The 24,320-nt window shown below is 32.1% G+C and overlaps 1 protein-coding gene across 3 annotated transcripts in view; it reads left to right on the top strand.

Annotated features, from left to right (window-relative positions):
- Positions 1-24,320, top strand: part of LOC108688368 (amyloid beta A4 precursor protein-binding family B member 1-interacting protein-like) — a 130,689-nt gene that overhangs the window by 5,358 nt on the left and 101,011 nt on the right. Inside the window, exons 2-3 of one of the 3 annotated variants that reach the window (XM_018194605.1) lie at positions 1,045-1,351; positions 1,799-1,844. The exons of 1 other annotated variant lie outside the window; for it this stretch is intronic. The gene's annotated coding sequence lies outside the window, so the exon portion shown is untranslated. The remainder of the gene's footprint in view (positions 1-1,044; positions 1,352-1,798; positions 1,845-24,320) is intronic. One more of the 3 variants, XM_018194607.1, reaches the window with a different exon arrangement.

Here is a 24,320-nt window from a genome sequence, read left to right on the forward strand (position 1 = left end):
AATAATATAAAAGTTGTGATATTTCTTGCTGCAATTTAATCTAATTTTCTTGATATATAAAAATCATTCACTTCACCTTTAACTGAATAAAAATTTCTATAGAAATCAACAATTAATTTATAAATATATTTTCTATCTTGAAACAAAAGTAACTTTTATTTTCTACATGAATATTAGGTTTAACAATTTTATCCAAATGAAGTAATTAATTAACTATTTAAGCTGTCGCGCGAAAAGAAAAGTAAATTTATGTAATTAAAGTTTGAATAATTATATTCAGATCATACATTCATCGAGTTAGGATTCGAGTCACTATATACTATACACTATGCACTAACAATGAACTTCCTAATCGAGTGGAAACCTGTTATCTTTCACCTCGTGCAACGTGAGTTAGCAGAACGAGATGTGCGCTGATAACTTGATCGTTAATATCAATTTGAAAGATGTTAAATACAAGCATTCGGATAAACGTTTATTTTTAACAAATACTTTATTACGACTTTGGCCTTGACGTCAGCACTGCGTGCTGTTGTTTACAATATCAATCATTCTTGCCGCATTCGTAATGCGACTCATGCCGGTAGGCAACGACGCAGTGTGGCGTTATCATTTAAGTAAGTATCGAGAGGGAAATGCGAGCATCTTTTACAATCAATTAGTAATTGTTACACCAAGCGACTAATTAATCTCTGTATATAGCGATAATCGTTTGTCGAGAGGCGAGTTGACTTATTCATCCGCGAAATGAGAATGATGGAGAATGAAATTATAAATCAATAAGATCGAACAATCGAGAAATGATGGCTGCATTCAGCAGAAAAAGCAGCTTTGCAATTGTAAAATTCTTCAGTACAATTGATTTTTGCTTTTGGTTTCTTATAAATCTGAACATATAAATCATACATATTGAAGAATTTTACAACAGTTGCAAAGCTACTTTTTTCTGCTGAACGCAGCCATTATTCCTTCGATTGAATGAATTTTATTTTGTTCCTCGACTTTTTCTTCGATTAAAACATTTAGTTCATTTATTATTTTCAGTTCGAAAACGTGGATTAACGTATATGGCTCATCGTATCGTATGATTTTTAGTAACGAACAGTAGCGATATATTTACCGATTATTAATAAAATCTCGCGTATCTCTCTCGCAATGCAGTAAAGTATCGCGTGTGTCGGAAGTGCCATTTCGAAAGTATCGCGCGATTCTCATATTCGAATAATAATTACGCTTGTATAATTAATTACATTTTCGCGAGAACGAACTGGTGAAAGAACTTGTGCGACAAAGGAAACTGAGAGGAGGAGGAGATCTGGGAGGCATCGGGCGACGGCAGAGCAATCACGAAGTGAGTACATTTGTACATTGTATCTATTTATATATTGTTTTATATATCGTTTTATATATTATTGCATATCTGACACGTGATCGTGAAATTAAAGTTAAATTATGAATAGCATAGAGATTCGTTGCATTTGCGCCAATTCGCGAGCGGAACGGTTTTTCGACGAAATCAAAGAGCACGAATTCATATCACCATAAATCAAGGTAGTATATATAGAGCTGCATTATACAAACGGTGAACGAATCGCGAGCAGTGTGGAGAATTCTAGCGAATGATAAATTTCTCCGAATCCGCTACGAATAGAGAATCACGAGTCGTGCTTAATCTGACGCTAGCTTAATGGTAATTGTATTTGTAATTATTTCGTGCGCGTAACAATTATTTTGCGAAACATTAATTATTATATATTAGAGCATCACATATAATTTCGATGTACTTTGTATTTTGTAGGTTCAACATAGTTAGCATCGCATCTCTGCCGCTGCGCGTCGGATCGGTGAGTGAGACAAATTGCATAATATTATTGAAATGATGGATCTGTAAGTTTTATCGTTTATATCTATATACAGAAGATGTGTCACAAAATGCATAAGAAATTCCTTTATTTAATAAAAATGTTAATAGTTACTAAACTTCTGACATTTTTTTATTTGGTTTTATTGTAGTCTTTTTTCATTAAAAATATATTTATTTATATATTTAAATTACGCTAAGTTTATTTTATAATTTTATATGTAAGTAATTGTTTTGAATTTTAGTTGATCTCAAAACAGTATAATTGTTTAACCGCTCGCGGTCTCATACATGGATATGAAATTTCACTCTGAATGTGTCATTGTTAGCTGTAATGCTTTTGAAATCAAACTGAATCAGATTTCAAGTAACAATACATATTTAATAATAAATATATACGGATTTTGGATTATTTTAAATTAAATTAGCTATATTAAAGTTGCTCTAAATTTATCCGATATTTTTTTTTTAATAAAATTGATTTTTAATTTTTTATAAGACATTTTATGAGACATCTCTTTATTTAAATATAATTTGAAAAATTGCAAAAATACCATATTGGCGTGGATTATATTGGGTTGTCCGGAAAGTTCATGCCGATTTTGAAGGAAAATTGAAACGCAGAAGATTTAAATTTTAGTATACGTTTATTAAATTTAAATCTTTTGCGGCGCGAACTTTCCGGACAACCCAACGTTACGTTATTGACCACGATCTCCATCGCAATTATGGTGCATTGTGCTTTTCAAGGATATTGAGTTATTGTCGATCGATGAAGTTCTTCAGCATCATTTTCGTTTCGTTTTTCTTGTTTTCCTACACTCCGATATTCATAATTCATCAAAAAATTCCATTGCATTCATTGCATCCTCGTTTCTTCTCAGAAATATATAGGATGTCACATCAATGTTGAACATTCTTTTTTTAATTTTATAAATATATAGTCACTGCAATATGCGATATTAAATATTTTGTCAATTATATCGTGAATTAAAATTTTCTTAAATTGGAACTAAAAAAATCCTTACTTATAAGTCTATCGTCAAAATCAATTTGCTGCAGTCTTGTAATTTTGAGTTATCTACTTGCGAATAAATATATTCCGATGGCTTTATTTCAATTAAATCAATATTTTTTTTCATTTCTCTTAGCTTCTCGTATACGAAACACTCTATAAGTTCATCGTTTATTAATAGAGTTCACTATTTCCGCGGCAATGCTCTTTAGCAACGAAATGCTTCTGGGTGCGGAGACGAGAAAGTGCCTTTTTACCACGAATATTTGCGCGCACTCGCATACGTACACATATCAATGTATGTATGAAATTCGTTTTCTTATTTCGTATATATTACATATGTAATATGTGTATTACACACACACACACACACACACACACACATACACACACACATATGTGTGTGTGTACGTGTATATGAATTGACTTACTTTCTGTGCATAAAGCTCGATACATTTCGTGTACCCATACGTGTATTTATGAAACTTTATTTGGCTTGCTTGTATAAAAGTAACATATATATATATGTGCGAATGAGCGTATGAATGCACATATAGGATGTACACACCCTTTTCCGCGGAGCTCGGTTCAGCACCTAGACAGAAAGAAAAAAAAGCTCAATAAAAATAACTCTTAAAGCGGTTCCAACGGTCTCATTTCGTCTCTTGTCATCTTTTTGACTGAAAAGAGTCTGATTTATTACGCGGTTACGAAAGATGTCGCGAGTAGAATAAGTACAGAACGGTACATGAATGCTAATAGTATATGACCTTTGTGTCGCATATTTCTTAGATGAGTATTTTACAATTTCCTATAGCAAATCTTTGGAAGGAAATACCTGTGTAAAATCTTGAGTGTTATTCAAAAGAAAATTTGTTTTAATTATTTCTGTTTCTTAATAGTTGCGATTTCTTCGGCAGCTTTATTAATAATCTAACATATCGGTTAATCTTTTTTATCTTAATCCAATAATCTTTTTTTTTTAATTCGTGAGAGAGACTAAAAGTTGAAGCTAATTGAAAGATTAAAGCTAATTGATTATAGATAAAGTCATTTATTAATCAATTACGAATCATGGTCGCGTTATATAAACCTCGCAATATACAAAGTGCGCGATCAGCATATCGATGGGGATTTCTGGCTCTTATCGTGCACTGCGTTTACAAATATTACTTTATCAGGATTGTAAAACACACCAACATGTACATACACATAAAATACGCAAACATCGGATGAATCGCGCAACTGCTGCATATGGTGATAAACGCGCCGGTTATCCTCTATCATCGATATAACGATTCCTTGTATTTTCAAAAGCAGATTATTATTTTATTCCCGCTTTACCTCTCTATATTGCATGACATATCACATCATATGTATATATGTAGAATATATTAATCATTTTTTAATCGTTGCGTAACGCTTCGATTTTTAGTATGCAAATGTACATGTTTTACATATTGCGAGAATTTATTTTTTATCGAAAATTTTAATAAATGTCGTGTTTATCGAAAATAATTTAATATTTTTGTGCAAATAGTACGCGGTTGAATATTATGTAATGTATTATGAATGAATAATTTTCATCGCCAATTTTTATTGAAAAATATTTCTCTGATGTGAACACAAATACATGATGTACGACTGTACACTATATATATGTAGGCATACATTATTCGTCGTTATTTCTATCGTCTATCGATCTTTCTGCTTCGTGGCGTGTGTAATACTATCCTCTTTCGGCGAACCTTTGATTAAAGCTTCGTTGTGAGAGTAAAGGATTAATTGAGTATTTTCTGCATTAAGAATTTACAAAATTCCTCATCTTCGTCCTCACTCGACCGAATCTTCTCATGCGAGATTACGTTGAATATATCAAAAATTCCTGACTTCTCTCTTTTTTTCGGCTGCCTTGAATCTTGAGACAATTGCTGTCAATGTGGCTCTCGTGACACTCGTCTTTCTCATCCGGTTTTCTCCCGAGGGATGCTTTTATCGTGAATGTTTACAGGGTTTATCTGTGCACTCTTTCCATACTGCCATGCACCAGAGTCACTTTACGTTCACAACCCTTAGTAATATACGGAGCATGTGTGTCTGCACCCCTGCAGAGTACCAGATTTTTCGTGGGGCGTTTTTAATTTCTTCAGGGTTTGGGGGACTAAAAGGTTTCCTTTGAAGAGAATATGCACCCTTTTGAGAGAAATTTTATTGAGGAAAAGAATAATTTTTGATTCCTTCCAGTGAAATGATAAAAAAAGGGCAACACGAGATTGAGAATTTTTACAAAAACTAATTTTTGTCTGAAATCTCACTGTAGAATTCAACTTTGAATTTGACGCGATGACAGTAATTTAGATTTTATTGAATTTCGAAACCATGCTTTTACGAAATATAATTTCCCAGGAATATTGTTCACGACAATTTAATTTACCGTCGCAGTCCAAGAACTAGTTTGTTCAACATGATGATACTCGGAAATCGTTGATTGCTATAAGTACGTAATTCGCGCTTCACGAAGATAGAAACGAAGATGGTCGTTCTTGTAAAGGACAGAGATAAAGAAATAAGGGGCGTTCCTTCGGAACGCGTGCCTTCACTGCTTTTTAGAGATGTGCAGGTGCAACCCTCATGTTTCGGCGGTCTGCACGCGATTTCGACATTAATTTTACGTCGCACGCGTGCCACGATAACTTCTGCTGACGTATCCCCTCAGTCTCGTGCCCAGTTTTCCATCCCCTATATTTGCGTGCACTGTTTCCATATTTTTTCTTAATCGCATCATTTAAGTAAGCGAGTTATAATTTGCCATCATGAACTTGTCGTTAGCTTTACGCTTGGAAAATCGCCCAAGTTCCATCAGCATTCCGATGAATCGTGTCTAAATTTGTATTTTATTAATCATTAGTTTCTTTGAAATTTTTTTAGCTAAATAAAAAAGCGTATATTATTAAATAATAGTTTTAAGAATTTGTAGTTTGAATTCGATCCATTTAGCTTGATTATTAATTATGTTTGAAAGAATTTTTGAATTAATTATTTGCGCTAATTATTGCGTCTCGTATTCCAAACTGACTCTATCTACTTTCATTCGTTATTTTCTCGTAATAATATTCTTGAAATGAAAAATGAACTTTACAAGAAATAATGAACAAAAAATTTTTTTAATTATTCAAATTTATAAGATTATAACCATTTGCTGGCTACTATAATTTTATAAGCTTTGACAATATCTGAACTGTGCATTTAAAAAAAATGGATAAGAAACATGAAATGATTATCTCGCTATTCCCCACGCAATAGAAATGTCTTCAGGAATTTATTACAGTATAGGTTTTAGGAAAGTAAGATTTAAGGAAAGATTCAAATGCGGTACATAAATTACCAGTTTTTTTAACAAGATTGATCTTAGATTGTATAAGAATTATATGTATAATTCAAGTACAAAACATGAAAGTTTCTCGATACCTCAAAATTATTAAATTTCAATGAGAATTTAATTCCCTGGATTTTGCACAATTGTAGAAAAATCTATTTTCCATTGACTATTATTAGATTTATTAAATACAGATATTTCTTTGTTTTAATATTGAAATTACAATAATTTCAATTTTTTATAATGTTAAAATTTTACGTAGCAAGTTGCCTAGATTGTAAAACAGTTGTTTGACAGAAACAGTCTCCGTTTAAATGTTAGAACAGTTACATAAATTATATTATATTTTTTTTTTCGTGTTATAACTGTGATAGAGTAATTTGCATTTGGTAGGGTCCAGCAAAATTTCATTTTCCAAATGTCGGTATGCACTGCGTGCGCGACAATTTCATCTGAATCACTTCGACTCTCGTCACGTTCGTCGGCTCAGTAATTTGGAAACTTCGCGAATGCCAGTTGGAGTTTGTACTCGGAAATTGTATTGAATTATACAATGCGCACGGCTGCATCGCGCGCTCCATAATGATGCACCTCATTCTGCAAAATTACCGTCAGATAAGGTTTGTTCACAACGGGAGGTGAAACGATTATTATGCACTCGCGTCAATGTTGGACTCGGCGAAAGCTTGTCGTAGTGAAAATGGAATGCGATTATTATCGGCCGCTGGTTGTAAAAAGTGTGATTCCATTGGTATCGTCTGTACATTTGCTCGCGATCTTTTCTCGAAGTGTGAAAACATTATATAAAGTATTCATGATGATTAAGGGAAGTATAAATACTATTGCAATCTTATCTGCGAATAATAATGTAGTAGATCTCTTCAATGAATTCAATAACATCAGAAAACATCACGGAAAAAAAAACACAGATGAAAACTTCATTGATTCAGCAAATCTACAGTTGTACAGACAGTCAATTTTCTATGTTAAAATAGCAAAGTTGACAGCTGAATAACATTAGCGATTTGTTAAATCATCAAATCTTCTTAGTTATTGAATTCACGTAGTAAATTATATATTTATTCCGCGTTCTTTACAAGTTTTGGTAGTCAATTTAACTGATATTACTGCGCTAATTTAGTAGAGTTAAGACCGTTTTTAAGATCGAAAAATCATTTCGGCATTTCTGGGGACTATATACGTAGTATATAAATTCACACAAGAATCATACAAGCATTTAAGATCCAGCTAGACCGTTTAAGATTTCTATAATTAAAATTTTGATTTCTATAATTTGTATTATCATATATGTCCTATAATATATTATATAATATATATAATATATTATTATAATATATATTGTTTACAAGTTTTATTTTGAGAAGATAAAAGCAAGGAAAATGTTTTTGGAGAAATATTTTTCTCAATTTAAAGTAAGTGAGTTGCCACAAAACTGGAAATCAAGAAAATATCAGAGAAATTAGGGAATTTTGTAAAATTTTCTAAAGTTAAAATATGGCAATTCTGGAAAGATTCGCACATAATTATTTTAATTATCAAATCGTGAAGCCTCCGTTTTTAAACAAATAAGTATATGTATCCTAAGCACAGAAAATTAACAGTTCGATTTATCTGCGAAAGGGTTAGAAATCCAGGTTTCTTGTTCGCATTAGAGCAGAGGCGTGCGTTTAGAGTGTCGATTCATCGACGCGTTTTCACAGCTGCCGCATCCAGAAGGCGCCCGTCTAAATTTACTCTTGGGCCTCCTCTTTCACGCCCTTCCTCGTCCTCTTCCCACGTCTCCATTCCCCCTTTCGTCTCTTCTGTCGACTTTCCGGTTTCTCGGCGCCCTTAACGATGCTCTCACGGAAGTACGTTAATGTACATGCTTGCCCTATTATTAGATCGTCTCGCTCTCTCTCTCTCTCTTTTCGTTCGCGATCTCTCGATCGACTTTTCTCCTCTGTCCACCCATGTACCTCTCTACGCCTTGTGGAGCCCAGATCGATCGATTCTCGCGCGCGAGAGTCACGAATTCACGTCGTGGCCACGATTCGAGCTCTCCCGTGTCTCGGGAACGAGAAAACGATCGATAGCACAATGCTTCGCCCCCGTGGTCGCTCGAAGAGAAAGGTGAGGAGAGAGAACACGAGGAGAGGCAGCGAGAGAGGGGCAAGATCGTTCCTTCTTATTCCATTAAAGGCGAGTTTACACGGGTTCGCTCTTCACGAGCAACGTTCATTGTGAAAAGGGAGTGGACAAGCAAACAATGCCCCATCAAAATGATCGTCCACGGTAAAACAAGTCTATACGTAGTTTCGTTTGTTTTGAATGGTCGTCTCACACTCGTAGTCATATAAGTAAGATCTTATAAATCATAGATAAGTTTATTTTGAATTTAGCTTGTAAAGATAACATTATTAAATGAAAAAAGAACTGCTATTCTGTGACTTCGAAATTACATGGCGATCAAATTTTTACATTAGTAACATAAAATCTATAGTAATATGAATTATGCTCTTCTATAAAAAGAATATTAAAACTAGATATTTCTGGTAGTTCTTGGACTGAATTGCTTCATCACGTTATAATTTTGATTATTGTATATCATGTTAGAAAAAGACAAAATATGTGAAAACCTTTTTTTGCTGCTTTAATTGTAAATTTCTCAAACTTGTGACGTGATGAAGCAATTTAGAAAATGCGGATTCATATTATAAAAAATTATAAAAAATGCATAGTGTTCGAGAAAAAGATTTTTTTTCGAACAGTATTATTATAACAAAATAAAATTATGTACATAGATTTACATAGATTTATAATTCTTTCTGACATGTAAGTGCTATATAAAAGCAAGAATTCTCGAGCGATGATGTTCTTTAATCTCTTTCGCTGTCTTAGCTAGCTATTTCTCTGACTCGGTAGTCCTTTCCTTTGCCCTTGGCAATGGTAGTAAAACTCGAGGCGAGGGCTCGAGACAAAGCTAGCGGAGGTAGGACGTGCCATTTTCGCGCGGTTCCCTTGTGCGGCGATGATTGCTGCACTGGCGTTTTTGTCCTGACCGTTGTCTGCCGCGAGATGCAACGTGTAACGGCGTGGAAACGAAGAATCGTTTCTGCGCGGAAACACCATCCGAGATAGTACCGCTGTCGTCCTGTTATTCCTTTGATAAGGCTGAAGGTGCGCGAGCAAATTACCATTCGCTTGTCGCAATTATTATCGCATTTATACTCGTCGTCTCTACCGTCGCTTAAGCGTTGTTTGTCCGGAAGCTGCGATAACGAAGAACGTAAAGGTAGATTAATCTCGAATAGATGTTTGCTTGAAACTTGAATCACTTTTAGGATGGGGAACAAGAAATTATGCGACATAATAAATATTTTTGGATACTAAAAAGTATGTAAAAATTAAGTTTTCAGAATTCCGATTTTGAAATTTAATCAGAAAGATATAAATTAGACACTTATTATTATAGTTGAATTTCAAATAGTCCAATTTAAATAACTAGAAATTCAATTAAAATAATTAGAAATCTGATTCATATCATCAGAATTTGTTTTATTTGTACTTCTTGTTGGTGTAATCAGAATATTTTTCTCGTAACTTTCCTAATGTTCATGGTTTGCAGTAACCGGAAGTTCTTGGCACGTTTAGTTCACCCACGTGATTTTCCTTACATTCACGTTCTACCAACGTGATGAAATAAAGACTACAAGTAGGATACGTGATAGAACCAGCACGTGTGCTTTGCTACGCGCGAGTTAATTCTATAGCATTCGTCTTGACGTGTACAGTAATATCTTCATTATTCGAAGTTGAAAAAGCAATTTTAATTGTACGTAAGCTAAAAATTATTTAATCGTGTGTTACATGTTTGGAGAGAGTGTTTGATATTATGGTGTTAGTAATTATTTTCTTTATAGTAATAATGTACTTTATTTGTTACGTTGACAGAGATAATACCAAATGCTTACCATAGAAATGAACAAAAAGCAATTCAGTTGCAATTCTGGAACTAACTTGCGCGCATTGCTCGACAGTACAGTCGGCTTTATCAACGTCATTCCGTGTGCCTGAATTTGTAAAAAGATCTCATAACATGAGCGCTTCCGTTCTTTGTGTACATGAAGCAATTGTACTATGCAATTAATTATGTAAATGAAAAAGTAGTCTGAATATTAATAGAAAAATTTGTCCGCTTAATGTAAGCGCACAGAACGTTTTTGCATTCCTGTGTACGTTATAGGTAGGCGCATTGAAGGCGGTATTAAGCCATTTAATTCCGATTGACAGGCATCGACGTTTCGACATCTTCACTTCCGCTGTCCCTTTCACTTTTATTCGCTTTCATCGACGACAGCTTGTTAATTAAGCTTTAATTCGGTGTCACGATATATTAATTGTTACTGTCTGATAAGATTTTCCACTACACCAGTCATATATTTTCGTTATCGCGTCATTTTGTATTTCATTTTGTATTTTAGCTTTTAATTTTTATGAATGAACATAAAATACAAAAGAAGTGTGGAAAAGATGTATAAAAAAACATATATTTTTTTTAATCAAAAATTGCAGTATGATTAAAATGAGAATTTTTCATAAGTTATCAAAACATTTTTGCTTAATTAATAATAGAATCGAAGAGAAAGAATATTAGTCTTTTACAGTTCTTTTATATCAAAAGAATTAAAAACTATTTTTTATCTATTGTTAATTAAAGCTATTTTAGAAATTTTATGCTTTGGAAATAATTTTTTTATTATTATTACTAGTCTATTTATTAAATATTAAATTCGAATTTTGCTTTTAAATATATTAAATATATTAAGACATATTATTCATTTCTCTTTTTATCATTCATGATCCGGCAATGTGGAAAAGAGATGTCTTTTAGATTTACTTCGTTAAACTTTATTTTTTTCCCATTTAGTGTAACAATGCGGTTAAAGAAATACGTTTTATATTGTAACTTTTACGCATCGTAACGCATACAGTTTACCTGATAAGGGAACGCAGAGGCGGAAATGCACGGGCCCACACGTCTGCGTTTGCGTAGGTGTGTACAGGTAGATTCATGAACCGTTATTACGACGTTGAGAGGAATATCTAAAATCCAGAGGTAACATCACGCTGCACAATTTATGGAAACACAGGTCGGAGTTCATAAACATTACGTACAATTAGGTGACCAGCTGAACAAATCGTAAATACTAGAGAACGTGTACAATTTTGGTCACGTTGCAAGCTGGAGATTCATATCATTTCATCTGAATCCATCATGTTCACTTTTAATCGTAATTTTAATTGAAATTAAAATCAAGAAATATATTAAAAAATAGCTTAGAAAAGAATTAATTTGATAAAGTTTTGTATCGTATCATATGATACATACTTAATGGTGTAATAATGCATTAATTAAATTTAACATTTATATAGTTTCAAAAAAATTATCATTTCATGAAAATCTATTTTTAGTAGTATTTTAGAGAATATTTAAAATATCATTGTTTAGATTCTTAAGATTTGTTCTATTTCTGGAACGGTGTAATGTTAAGCGATGAAGTATCGTTTTAATAATCATGAAGCTGACGCAGAAGCATTTTTTATCGGTCGCGACTTCCGGTCTCAGGCCGCCAAGCGACATGCATGTACAGTCATACGTATTTCTATTCTGGAATGAAGCAATGTTTGCACTGATAACGACTCAAGGGAGAAAGGTCGAGGATGCGAAGGAAGAAATCACGAACTCTCGTTCTTGGGGATTACCAGGCTTAATTAAAACCGCAAATCGCGATCGAGCACCCCGAGCTTCGAGTGCCTTCTTCTCTTTCGGCCAATTAGATACCAGGAGCTCTCCGGTGGACGGAGGGCATAATAAGGGCAAGGTATAAGCGCCGTCGTATACGATCAACGTTCATTCTTTGAGAGATAACCTAATCTTCCGGATGATTTAACTTTATACGGACCGCGCTTTTTTGTACTTGACGTCTTATGTATTTTTTGATTCTCTCTATCCTCTATTATTTTGTATTGATCGATATTAAATTAACACAAAAATATTTAAAATATATCAATAAAAAATAGATTAAGATGAAAAAAATTAATTATTATGAGAAAGAAACTATAATTAATATATTTAAATATTTTAATAAATATTTTAATAAATTTGGAATATTTTTCATTGTCGTTTATGAAAAATTATTATAGACAATTATATATTATATAATAAAATATTGCAAGAATTATTAATTGGCGCTAAACTCAAGAAAATATACATTAAATGCTATCAAATTATAAGAATTTCTAGACATACAAAATGATAATATTATTTTTTGATAGATAAATTATTATTAGTACTATCACAAAATATGATTTATTATTAACAAATAATTTTTTTCATCAGTAGGGAAATTCTTGATTCATTCTGTATAATTTACTTTCATATTAATGACAAGACTTTATAGTACACAGTCATAAATAGTTTGCGCGACAGTCATAAATAGGTTGACGGCATGTTGATGCGATGATAGTGAAAGATACTCGGCGTGTCATTGCGTGAAAGTTAACGATAATACTTTCCATGGGAAAATTCACCGATGCGGTAAGTCTACGCTACAATTAACAGGATTAGCTGGAATCAAAGAGATCTTTGCGCTTCAAGGAACGATCGGAGGGTGAAGCTGCACAGTGTCGTTTTATCAGCTATATAAAAGGCCAAGTTTCATTCCCGCTTGGATGACTGGAAGATTAACCCGTTGATCTTTTTAGTTGACAGCTTTTTCCATCAAAAATCCCCATGATAAGCATTATTTTCGCAACTCTCACTAATAATCTCACAAAACAGATATTTTAGTAATATTTTCTTAAATTAATATTAATTTCTTTAAATTGATAACAATATTATATATAAGAAAAAGCGAATATTTCTTTTAAATTTATTAATCCGCAAAATTTTTAATTTTTTTCTAAAATATTTAAAAATTAAGAATAAATTGCTTGGAATTTAACAAAAATATATTTTCCAATTGTTCAAACAATAAATTTTATATTAACAATCGATTACATTATAAAATTTCTTTGAAATAAGAATCATACTCTATTCATATCGATTAATAGTCGGTGCACATGCCGTGGCGCGAAAGCGACAGGTTTTTTAACACGGAAAAAACCCCGGCCACGGTTAGTAGGTAAATCGCGCGGATACATCGCCCTCGTTGACTTATCGGTTTCCTTTTGCCTACCACCGCTTGTTAGTCGACGAAGTGTTGAAAGAACACCGGAATGCGATGTGCAAACATCATGACGCCCGCGCGAGTCGAGCGATGCAATTGCATTCAAGTCGCGCGACGTTGACGTTGACGTTGACAAGCGGAAAAGTTTACGTCTGTATAACATTGGTCAATGTGTTTATGTAAAATAAATATTTTCACATTTTTTAATATTTTTTCCAATAAGTAAGAAATTTATTAATTTCATAAGAAAGACATCAAAGGAAATCCGAGCATTTCAATTGTGCAATGACATTCTTTGATTCTTATCGAAAATGCAGAAAAGATATAAAGCTCTCTCTCTCTCTCTCTCTCTCTCTCTCTCTCTCTCTCTCTCTCTCTCTCTCTTCCTCTTTCTGTAGTAGTATCTTAATAAATATAAAATACATTTGTATACAAATATAATACAAATTTCCTTTGTTTTATCACGGGTACATTATAAAAATTTATTTAATACTTTCAATATAAAATAATTTTGTTATAATTTAAAAGGAAAAAGAAATTTTTTTAAAACAAAGAAAAATTGTTAACATAACTTTTGTTAAAGGTATGAGTTAATATCTCTTTTTGTGTTATTTATAGTTCTGTAGGGATGACTGATTCACACATTCTGATTAGAAATTTATCCAAGGAATTTAGCAAGTCCTATTCAGGTTGATCTCATTTCGTTATCAGGTCTTGATAAGGATCGGATAAGAACTTTATCAGGTTTTGATAAGGATCTTATCAGGTCCTCATCAGGATATAATACACCTCGGATGAGGATTCGATTACTATGCTGCGTTACATGACAAAATTCTGGATAAAAAAGGACCAGATAAATTTCTAAGTCGGGAATTGTTTAAATGCTATTAATTTAGCATTACATTCCAAAAGAAGCAAAAAAACATATATTTCAAAAGTCCAAGAGGTATAGTATCTGAAGGAACTTTATAATCTCTAGGATCTCTGAATATTCAAATAGGAGGATATTCGTCTTACCTTATAGAACTTGTGGATGTTTTCTTCTTACGAACTCGTTCATCTCGTGGCGTGGCTGCGTATTAGAAATGAGGTCAACTTAAACCTAACGAAAATCTTCTTAGGTATACCTTCCGGATTATTTTAGGACAACCAAATCAGGTCCTTATAACATATAACCTTACAAAGATCATACTCAAACCTGATGAACTTTATTAGGTGTATCTTATTTAGAATTACCTTACGTTAATCAAATCAGGTCTTTCTAACATATAAGGTTAACTTGACACAAATTCTAGTCGGGGTTTAGGGTTTACTGAATTCATGGACTCGAGCTTAAACACTGTGGATACTTACATACATTTACATTGTGCACATCTATTTACATACATTTTTTTTTGCGTGTGACAAATATTTAAGGAAAAGTAGTAGCAAAATAAAATCTAATTTAAAAATAAGAAGAAAATTAAGAAGAAAAAGAATAAGAACAAAATATCTATATATATATATATATACGTATTCGCTGTAGGAGCAGGATAGAAAAGCAGATAGCAAAAATTTATTTTTTATTTGTATTTTTTAATAGAAAAAAAAAATGTCGCTCGCTTTATATCAAAGACGCATACTCGCACAAAAAATGCGTAGAAACGGGGCGCTTGTATCTGCATTTCAAAGGACTGAGAGGGGAAGTCGTTTTGGACGAGCGATGACTATACTGACTACATATATACGTGTGTACACGTGTATCTTAAGACGATTGCTGTTTTGCATGCTTAGACGGGATGTTAACGTTAATATTCGTAAAGCGTGTATCTATGACATACAACACACATTATCTTTACTGACAATATGGATTCCAATGTGTTTTTGGTGAAAGTTTCCGCAACAGCTATTATTCAACCATAAAATATTTTGAGGAATTATTTTAGAATATTAAATAGAAAGAATTTATTAGCGTAAATTTTTCAAAGAAAGAAATCTTGTTTTTTTTTCTGAATCATTGAGCTTTCTATTGCTTGTTGCAATTCCCAAAATTGAGCTATAAATTTGATTCCAACCAATAAATTAAGGAGATCTCTCGGATTAATATCGGATACCACGTTTCTCACGGAAAAATTGAAATTTTTCACCGAAAGTAATAGGTTCGATATCGATGAGTGAAAATGGAATGAGAAATTCCGATGGTATCGCGTGTCACCTCCGTTTCCGGTAAATTGGAAGCTTACGATGATATATAGGGATATCCGATGACATTCCTCGGTAGTGCGAATGAAGGAGAGAACAAATGGACGTAGGGAAAATACATGTCTGCCACATCATCTGTCCCTTGCGCTTAATTAATAAAGTTACCCTAATGCAATATATGACATACCGTGTCGCATGCTATCGTTACGAAGGCTTTGTTGATCGTGAGCGAAGGGATTTCAAAGGCTCGCCATTAGAGCTTTTCTCTGAATTTTTTATATCCCTGGTGACATTACAATTGTACCCTGGACATCCAAAAATGGACAACAGAAAATGGACGAGTCTAAATATTTTTAAAGTCCATTTATTTTTAAGGAAAGACGCAGTGTCAACTTCTCCATTTAGCGAAATTCGATTTAAACTACTCTGTAACAAGTACATTGCCCGTAATCAGCTGTGCGTGGGAAACGTTGTATCGCTGTAGGTGAAATTAATGTTCCGCACGCGTAAGCGCGAAACTACGTGAGTTCATGCTGCAGAATTCAAATTGAGATTGTCCTCTTTGACGCGAGCTCGACCGAGCCGAGCCGAGCCACATTTGCATTTATAGACTCTGGAAGGATCGCACCAGCGCCTAATGAAACAAAATGCTATGCGAAATGTCGATGCGAACGATGTCATCTCCAATTAACGTAATTAACGTAACGCCTCATGTAAACTCGTGTTTCTATTTCGATTGGATATATCACAACGCACCCATGTAATAAATAATATTTGTATATCATGTCTTTCCTTGGATGCTTCGCCCAGTGACAATAAAAAAATGTATTTTACATAATGAAAATATATATTTGTCTAATTCCTATGTTTAAATCTGTTAAGATTCTCAAATGAATTCCTATGTTTAAATCTGTTAAGATTCTCAATTCTCATTTTTGAGTTAGTGATCTGTACTAATTTCGAAAGTGTCTTCATATAAACTTTTAACAAGTATGCACTCTAACTTTCATTGTATATCATATCTTTCCTTGGATGCTTCGCCCAGTGACAATAAAAAAATGTATTTTACATAATGAAAATATATATTTGTCTAATTCCTATGTTTAAATCTGTTAAGATTCTCAAATGCATTCCTATGTTTAATGATTGAGACGATTTGATATGATAGAGACGATATTTAACAAACCACTCAGCCAATAAATCAAAATTTCAAACTTTCTTTCGAATTATTCGAAGGAAATGCAATGTTATATATTCGTCAAATGAATCGCGGAATTAATTAATCGACGTTCGTTTTTATCCTTTACACAACTGGAATTTCGAAGCGTTGCAGTCGGAGATTGAATGCGTTTAGAAAGCCGAACATAAAGTACGCTTATACTTCACGCAGATCGTTCGAGAATAATTAAGCGCAACGTTAAATTGAAGTGGTGATTAAATATCACGACCAACGCGCGTGCGTTTTATGCTCAGATATTCGTCGACAGGCAATCATTAGCCGTGGAATGAATGTTTGCTGCGCCGATGCCGTCAATCGGCATTATCGGACTTCCGACGGTGATTTGTTTGTTGTACTGATGTTGAACCGTTTATGGTGGCTGGTCTTCCATCGATCGGATCATCAAACACACCGCTTTCTCGGCCACGCGTTGTCCGCCACGTGTAAATAATCCGTCAATGACAAACATGCAAATACGTAATGCTATCCGACTATCGCTAGCGAATGAAAATCGTAGAGTAGTTCTTAATGCTATTTTTTTCGTTATATCTTATAGGTATTTTTCATTATAAAAAATAATAGTCTAATTTTTGCCATGTTGGTGAAATAATTAATATATAAATTATATAATAATAATAAATTATATAATAAATTATATAGTTAATAGAAATAATAAATTATATAGTTAAATTCACATCATATTGATGTTAATATTAACATGATGTGTTAATATTAATATGATGTGAATTTAACACCATGGGTTTTAAATCTACACCATGATATGAATACCAGGTGTTTGAATTAAAGTTACACTAATACTTTTTATCTGAATTATCTTTTAAAGGCACTGCAAAGTCCGATCTCTTTATGTTTATATCTTGATTTATATTGAGCAAAATTGGAGTTTTTTTTACGATAAACATTGATGCCAAATTAATTAAAGAATATGCGTATGAGAGAGAAAGTGATCGGGTGATTTGCAGTTCCTTAACTATAGATTATTATAAAAGTAAAAGACAGAAATTTCGATGAGTGATGATAATTTCAGTTCCAATTATAAAACGATAATCATATTCCGTAAAAGTCGATATCGAAATTGTTTATCTAGAAATCGAAAATCTAATAATTCTTAGCAAGATTATAAGTATACTCTGATTTTTACATTATTAATATTTATAACAGTCAATAACAGTAACATGATTTTTTGATTATTATATTTCCTGTTTTAATCAACATTCCGCTTAGAACTAAGTTAATCATATCCAGTTATGTGTTTCTCTGATTTCGGGTTAAGCAGCACCTGCTAAGTCCAACTAATACCTCCAGCTTATATGTGAAAATTCCGCACGGTTTATCCCCTAGATTGCAATATTCCAAGCACGAGATTGCGACTAATATATCGTAATGCAAACGTTCGTGGAAGAGACAGATCACGTTAGCTAACAATGCACACCAGCAACGATTGCCGGCTTTTGCGGCAATTTTTATTTGCTTTTTTTTGGACACGTAGTGACTACGACTAACCGAGACGACTGCACGTAATAATCCAGTTCTGCTGATTGTGAATATTAGGTAAATAAATGTTCCTATCTCAATAAATTCACGGAATTACGTAAATATCGTCTAATAGCATCGCGTGATTGTGATACTCGGAATTATTCTTGACATGACGTCAAGATACATTTTGGATAACTATTTTTTAGTGATAAAGTTGACGAAAAAATTATGAAAAAATAGGAAAATGTAACCTGTTCAACGTTTTATATATACATATACTTTTTTTTTATCAATAATGCAGCATTAAGAACATGTAATCTTTTAACGAAACTTGAACAGAATAATGAATCGATCAAGAATGAAATATCAATGATTTATTGATTAATTTTGTATTTTTTAAAAATTGAAATTTAAGTAAATTAATGTCACAGACGTTCTGATAAGATAAATTAGATTAGCATAATATATATTTATTCGTCGTCATTATACGTATCGATTTCTCACGTAATGCATTATGTATGTTATATACATTGTGAAGAAGGGATTTACAATTGGCGGTGTGCATTCCGTCCCACGATAATCAGTGCTTCGTTATCGGCTGAATTGGAGCCGTGACGGCGATTCGCTTCGTCGTCGTTACTTCACTCCCGCCGGTTTGGTCCCGGTGTAAAAGGTCAAGCCAATATGCGTTGTGTTACATCGCTGGACACTCGTCACACCGCCGATCGGCGGACGTCTATTGATTTCAAAATTCCAGGTCGAGAGATGGAAAGGTGGAGTTTTTTCAGCGAAAACATTTTCTTGCCTTTTTTAGAATTGAAATTACAAAGAGACAATAGGGAAACTTTTGTAATTCCAGTTTCATTATCAGATATCGTGAAATAATTCTTATCTTAAAAATATCTCATTAGTAAATCTAGGCATATTTTCGTAGGCATATTTCGTACATGTTTGTAATAGAAATATTTGAATTTATAAGAAAATTGAAAAGAAGAAGAGAGGGAGAGAGAAGAGGAAATAATTTTTCTAAATATCTGTGCAGAATGCAATACAATCATAGTTAGAAAATCCGTAAACACATATTATTATCATCGCGGAAATCAATTTTTTGAATGTTCATCCTTATTCAGATACGAAATTGACTTCACTCACTCCACAAAGTGGCTCATTTTACTGACCGTCATTCCAGAAACCATACCTTTCTCGTAGCAAGTTTCATATTGCGACGAAAAAGGAAGAGAAAGGAATCTAAAATCCCACCATATTTTGTGATCAAACAAAAATGGTGAATGTTGAAAAATGTATGTTTATATTGTTTTTATTTATGATTAACAAGCAGAACAAATTTAAATTTTAATATATTAAATTTAATGAGTAATATGAAATATTAAAATTCCAAAATCAGTGATCAAATAACGAGCAATATAAAGTGTTTTGTTAATATAAATTTAACATATCAATATAATTATCAATATATAAATTATAATATAAACGTTTCGACTACACAGAGCCTTCTTCAGTATAAATAAGTTAACATATTTCTTTCGCTTTACAATTATTTTAAATTAAAGAAAAATTCCATGTCAGATCTTCAAAAGATGTCCAAATTAAAAATGCAAAACCAATTACTCTTTAATGAGAATTACGTCCCATAATGTAAGAATTTCTTTACAACTGATTTATCTAGATCAAGATATATATAAATTCGTAGGAATTTTTAATTCTAAAAAACTATACATCCAATACTCACATAATGGTGCGACAATGATTTCCTCAAGTTTTTATAAAAAATATATAACAATAATATTCGTTAAGTTTTAATAATGATGATATATAACGTTATGTCTAATAGTTCCCACGGATAATCGAGAATATATAAGCCTACAATTATGGTGAGAGAATACAAGGTTTTTCTATTTGTTATTATTTGTTATTATTTTTACTTTTCATTCGTTCAAACTATTTGGTATTTTTAAGATATTTTTCTTAATATATTCGAAATAAGAAGCATTAAATAATTCAATGTCTTTAATACCGTTTTTTTGTTCTTTTATATGAATTTTTAATAATAACCTTTTGTGATAATTTCGATTATATTCCGAAATTTATATTATAATTCCGATTTATATATAATTCCGAAATTTAAATTATAATATAGTTTATATTATAATTTATGTATTGATAATTATATTGATATGTTAAATTTATATTAAATATATTAACAAAACATCTTATAATTGCTCGTTATTTGGTCGCTGATTTTTGAATTGTTTTGCATTGTAAACTTCGAGCATTTTCTATATTCTTATTTTGATATGAAATTTTATTATTAAATGTAAAATAAGAGAAAATAAATGATATTCGCAAAATTTATTAAGACATATTATTAAAATTTATTTCGAAGAATTTATATTTGCAATACGAATAAATTTATCTCTAAGATATATTTTACCCATAAAAAAAGAAGCAATTTTATTTTTTGAATAAATCAACTAGATGAATGAAACTTTTTAAATCGTAGTTCTAAAAATTAAGAAAAAAGATTCATAAAATTTGTAACAAGGAATGCTGCATTCAAATTTACGTAAAATATAATATCATACTAATATGTATACATTATTCAGGTCACTTGTTAATCTGTGGGAACACTGGAATCGTGCTTTTCATGCTCTTTCAAAATTAGAAATCTGGCTTTCCGCCAATTTTGGCATGGTGATATCGTTTACGACACGCGCGCGAGTTTTATTTTTGACAAGATGTGAAAAGCGTGGGCGGAAACCGATCAGTGAAACCATTACGGCGCCCACGTGGATCAGGTGCGCACGTAAAGCGAGTACTCGAGTACTGGAGTGTTGACCGTTAAGGTGCATTTACGTTGAGAGAAAACGAGCAAGAATATATCGAGATCCATGAATGAACAATCGTATATTTCTTTTCGCGCCATATTGTTAAATCTATAGTGTCAAATTTAACACTGCACCTAACGAGTCGCCACTGCTCCTACTAAATATATCGTTATTTTATACAATATAAAATTAAAACAATGGTTATATTTGACATTATACAGTGTCAATTTAACACTGCAGTGGTAGAACAATTTAGATTTGCAAAAAAATTCTTTCGCCAGTGATTTATGTTTTCTGGATATATTCGTGATATTCTATGATGAGATATAATTAATTTTATTATTCTCTTCGTTAAACATCAATGGAGTAATAGTAATTAAATCTCTTAATAACATTTCGTTATTTTTAACCTCCACGTATGTCAAAATGTAAAATCAATCCATTTTAGTGATCAGTTTTAAAATAAATAGGTCCATATATTGATGTATGTACTTATTAGATAATAAACTAAATTTGAGTCACATTTAATACATTTTAATTTAAGTTAAATGATTTAATTGTTTTAGTTAAATTAATGACTATGTTATATTAATTAATGAATAATATTGAAGAATAGAAGTAGCGGCGAAGGATTATAGAAATGATTAAAAATAACTCAAATTGGGTATAATTTGACATTATGAATTTAACAGTGTTTTTAGAAATATGAGTAAAAAAAATATTTGTAAGTGCACCTTTGGAAGTTGGCGTATCGGTTCACACCTTGCAATTCCGCGTGCAAATCTAACTTGCCGTTTGCATACGATGTTGCAATTGATAAAGGCCGCTCGACGACTATTTTCTCTATGGCGCTTATCTCGAGCACTTGCAATTGCAGTTGCACCGCGCGTTTCATCACAGGTAGCGGCACTTTCCCGTTTGGAATCGTGAGCACTTACATCTCGACAGCGTTCTCTTATTTCTCGCTGGGAATATCTTGCTCTGACATCATCGACCAGACCGTCGATATGAGTTCGATCACCCTTGTTGTAACATTTGACTCATTCGAAAAATAAATATCCGAACGCGCGACATATATTTAACTTTAGGTGATGATTTATCGCCTGTATTTCACAAGTTTTACACCGGAAATTAAAGAGACTGATTGATCAATGAGAATGATTGAGCAATTACCGAAAGATATTTTAGTCTTCATTATAATCAGAATGATTTCTTTTTATTCAAGAAAAAAGTTATTCGAGAAGAGGATACTTGATTACATATATGTAATCAAATATTTCGTTAATATTTTTCTAAAATTTACGTCGCAAAAACTTGAAGAATGGATATAAAACTTTTCATGTCTATGACCGAAGCGAGTGAATGATAGATATGAATATATGATTCGACGATTTACAACAATGAATAATACATAAGTAATATTAATTATACCGTTTGCTTGATCGCAGCGAGATTAATGAAGTGAATTAAGCGGAAAATCTGCTACGACTACGATGGAATTAATGAGCACGTAATGCAATAGTCTGGATTTGCAAGTCCATGATCTTGACGAAGCTTTTGCTGCAGCTCCCTATATCAACTTCTCGCTGAAAGTTATTAATCAAAGAAATTATAATTTATCAAGGTCTATTTAAATTGTTTTTTTATGTATCTCTCTCTCTCTCTCTTTCCACGGGCATTTAATTTTTGCATTTAATATACAAATATGTAGCTTTAAATCATTTAATAGTATCATGTCATGTGTTGGTGAATATATTATGAGTTAAAATGAGAGTCGTTTTGTATCAGCTGGTGCAGTCTTAAATAAAATGATAAATACAGAAAGGAAAATTCATAAAAAATCTATTAACAAGAAAATTGTTACTTTATTCTCGTATAATAAGAATCAATAAATAATTTATGTAGAGGAAATAAATAATCTATTGTATTACAATAAAATGCTACATAATTCAAGATGTGCAATAATATAAAAATTTAATATTAACAATAAACAATTTTAATAAATAATTTTAAATAAAATTCAAAAATAATAATATATAAAGGGCATATATCACTACGCAAGATCTTGGAAGCGAAATAACAATTTATTCAAATCGAATAAATCTTTCTCATGTTGTGGTCTCGAAGCAGCATGTTGTTAATTTAATATTGTTTCATTTTGTCTGTAATAGTTATCTTAATTTTTACACTGATTTTTAAATTGTTTGCGGAATAGAATCTGAAAATTCGTGCCACAAGCTAAACTAATTTTCAACAATAAATGACACAGAAGGCTACATCATAATAAATGTTTTAAATTAATCTAATTATAACCTTATGAACGTAATTATCATAATTTAAACGAATGTTTTAACATAATAATAATTGACCGAATTCGTAATTTTGACAATTTTTTATGTAATAATCATTCGTTTTTATTGTAATTATTTTTCGATTTGATTATAAAGTTATATTGAAGGTTTGATCTAATCAGACCGAAAGACTATATATGTATATATTTTTTTTTTTTTTTCGATTTAAATAAATTGTTATTTCGTTTCCAATCTTGCGTAGTGTATGCCCTTTATATATATAATTATTTTTAAATATCAAAGTCTTTTGCATCATAAAAATAGTTTAGTTTAAAATATTTTTACGTAACAGGGATACTAGTATTATCAATAATGCTAAAATTTTTGCTTAGAATTGGATTTAGATTAGAGAAATGTTATATTTAATAATCCAGGAGTTTTATGTAAGAAAATAAGAAGCACAAGTTTACAAGTTTTATTATTATCACGTGATATCCAAGAATTAGACCGTATTTCACATGTCTCGTTCATTAGGCAAAATTGAGATCCTTGATACCTACACGCTCTCGTGTTACGAAGGAAATTTCCCGGAGGAAATTCGGTATGCGTCGCGATCGTCCGTGTCGCTAATCCCAATCGCTAATCTGAGGCAGCTGCGATTTGCGTGGGAATCCGATTACGTTTGCATCGCGATTGATGCACTTAGAGCGCAGTTACATATGTAACGGTCCCTCTCTGCCTGCAATCTCTCCCTTTCTCTCTCTCTCTTTCTAAATGTGTAGATATATATATATATATATAT

This window comes from Atta colombica, unplaced genomic scaffold (genome assembly GCF_001594045.1).
Source record: "Atta colombica isolate Treedump-2 unplaced genomic scaffold, Acol1.0 scaffold229, whole genome shotgun sequence".
In the NCBI taxonomy this organism is placed as follows: Eukaryota; Metazoa; Arthropoda; class Insecta; order Hymenoptera; family Formicidae; genus Atta; species Atta colombica.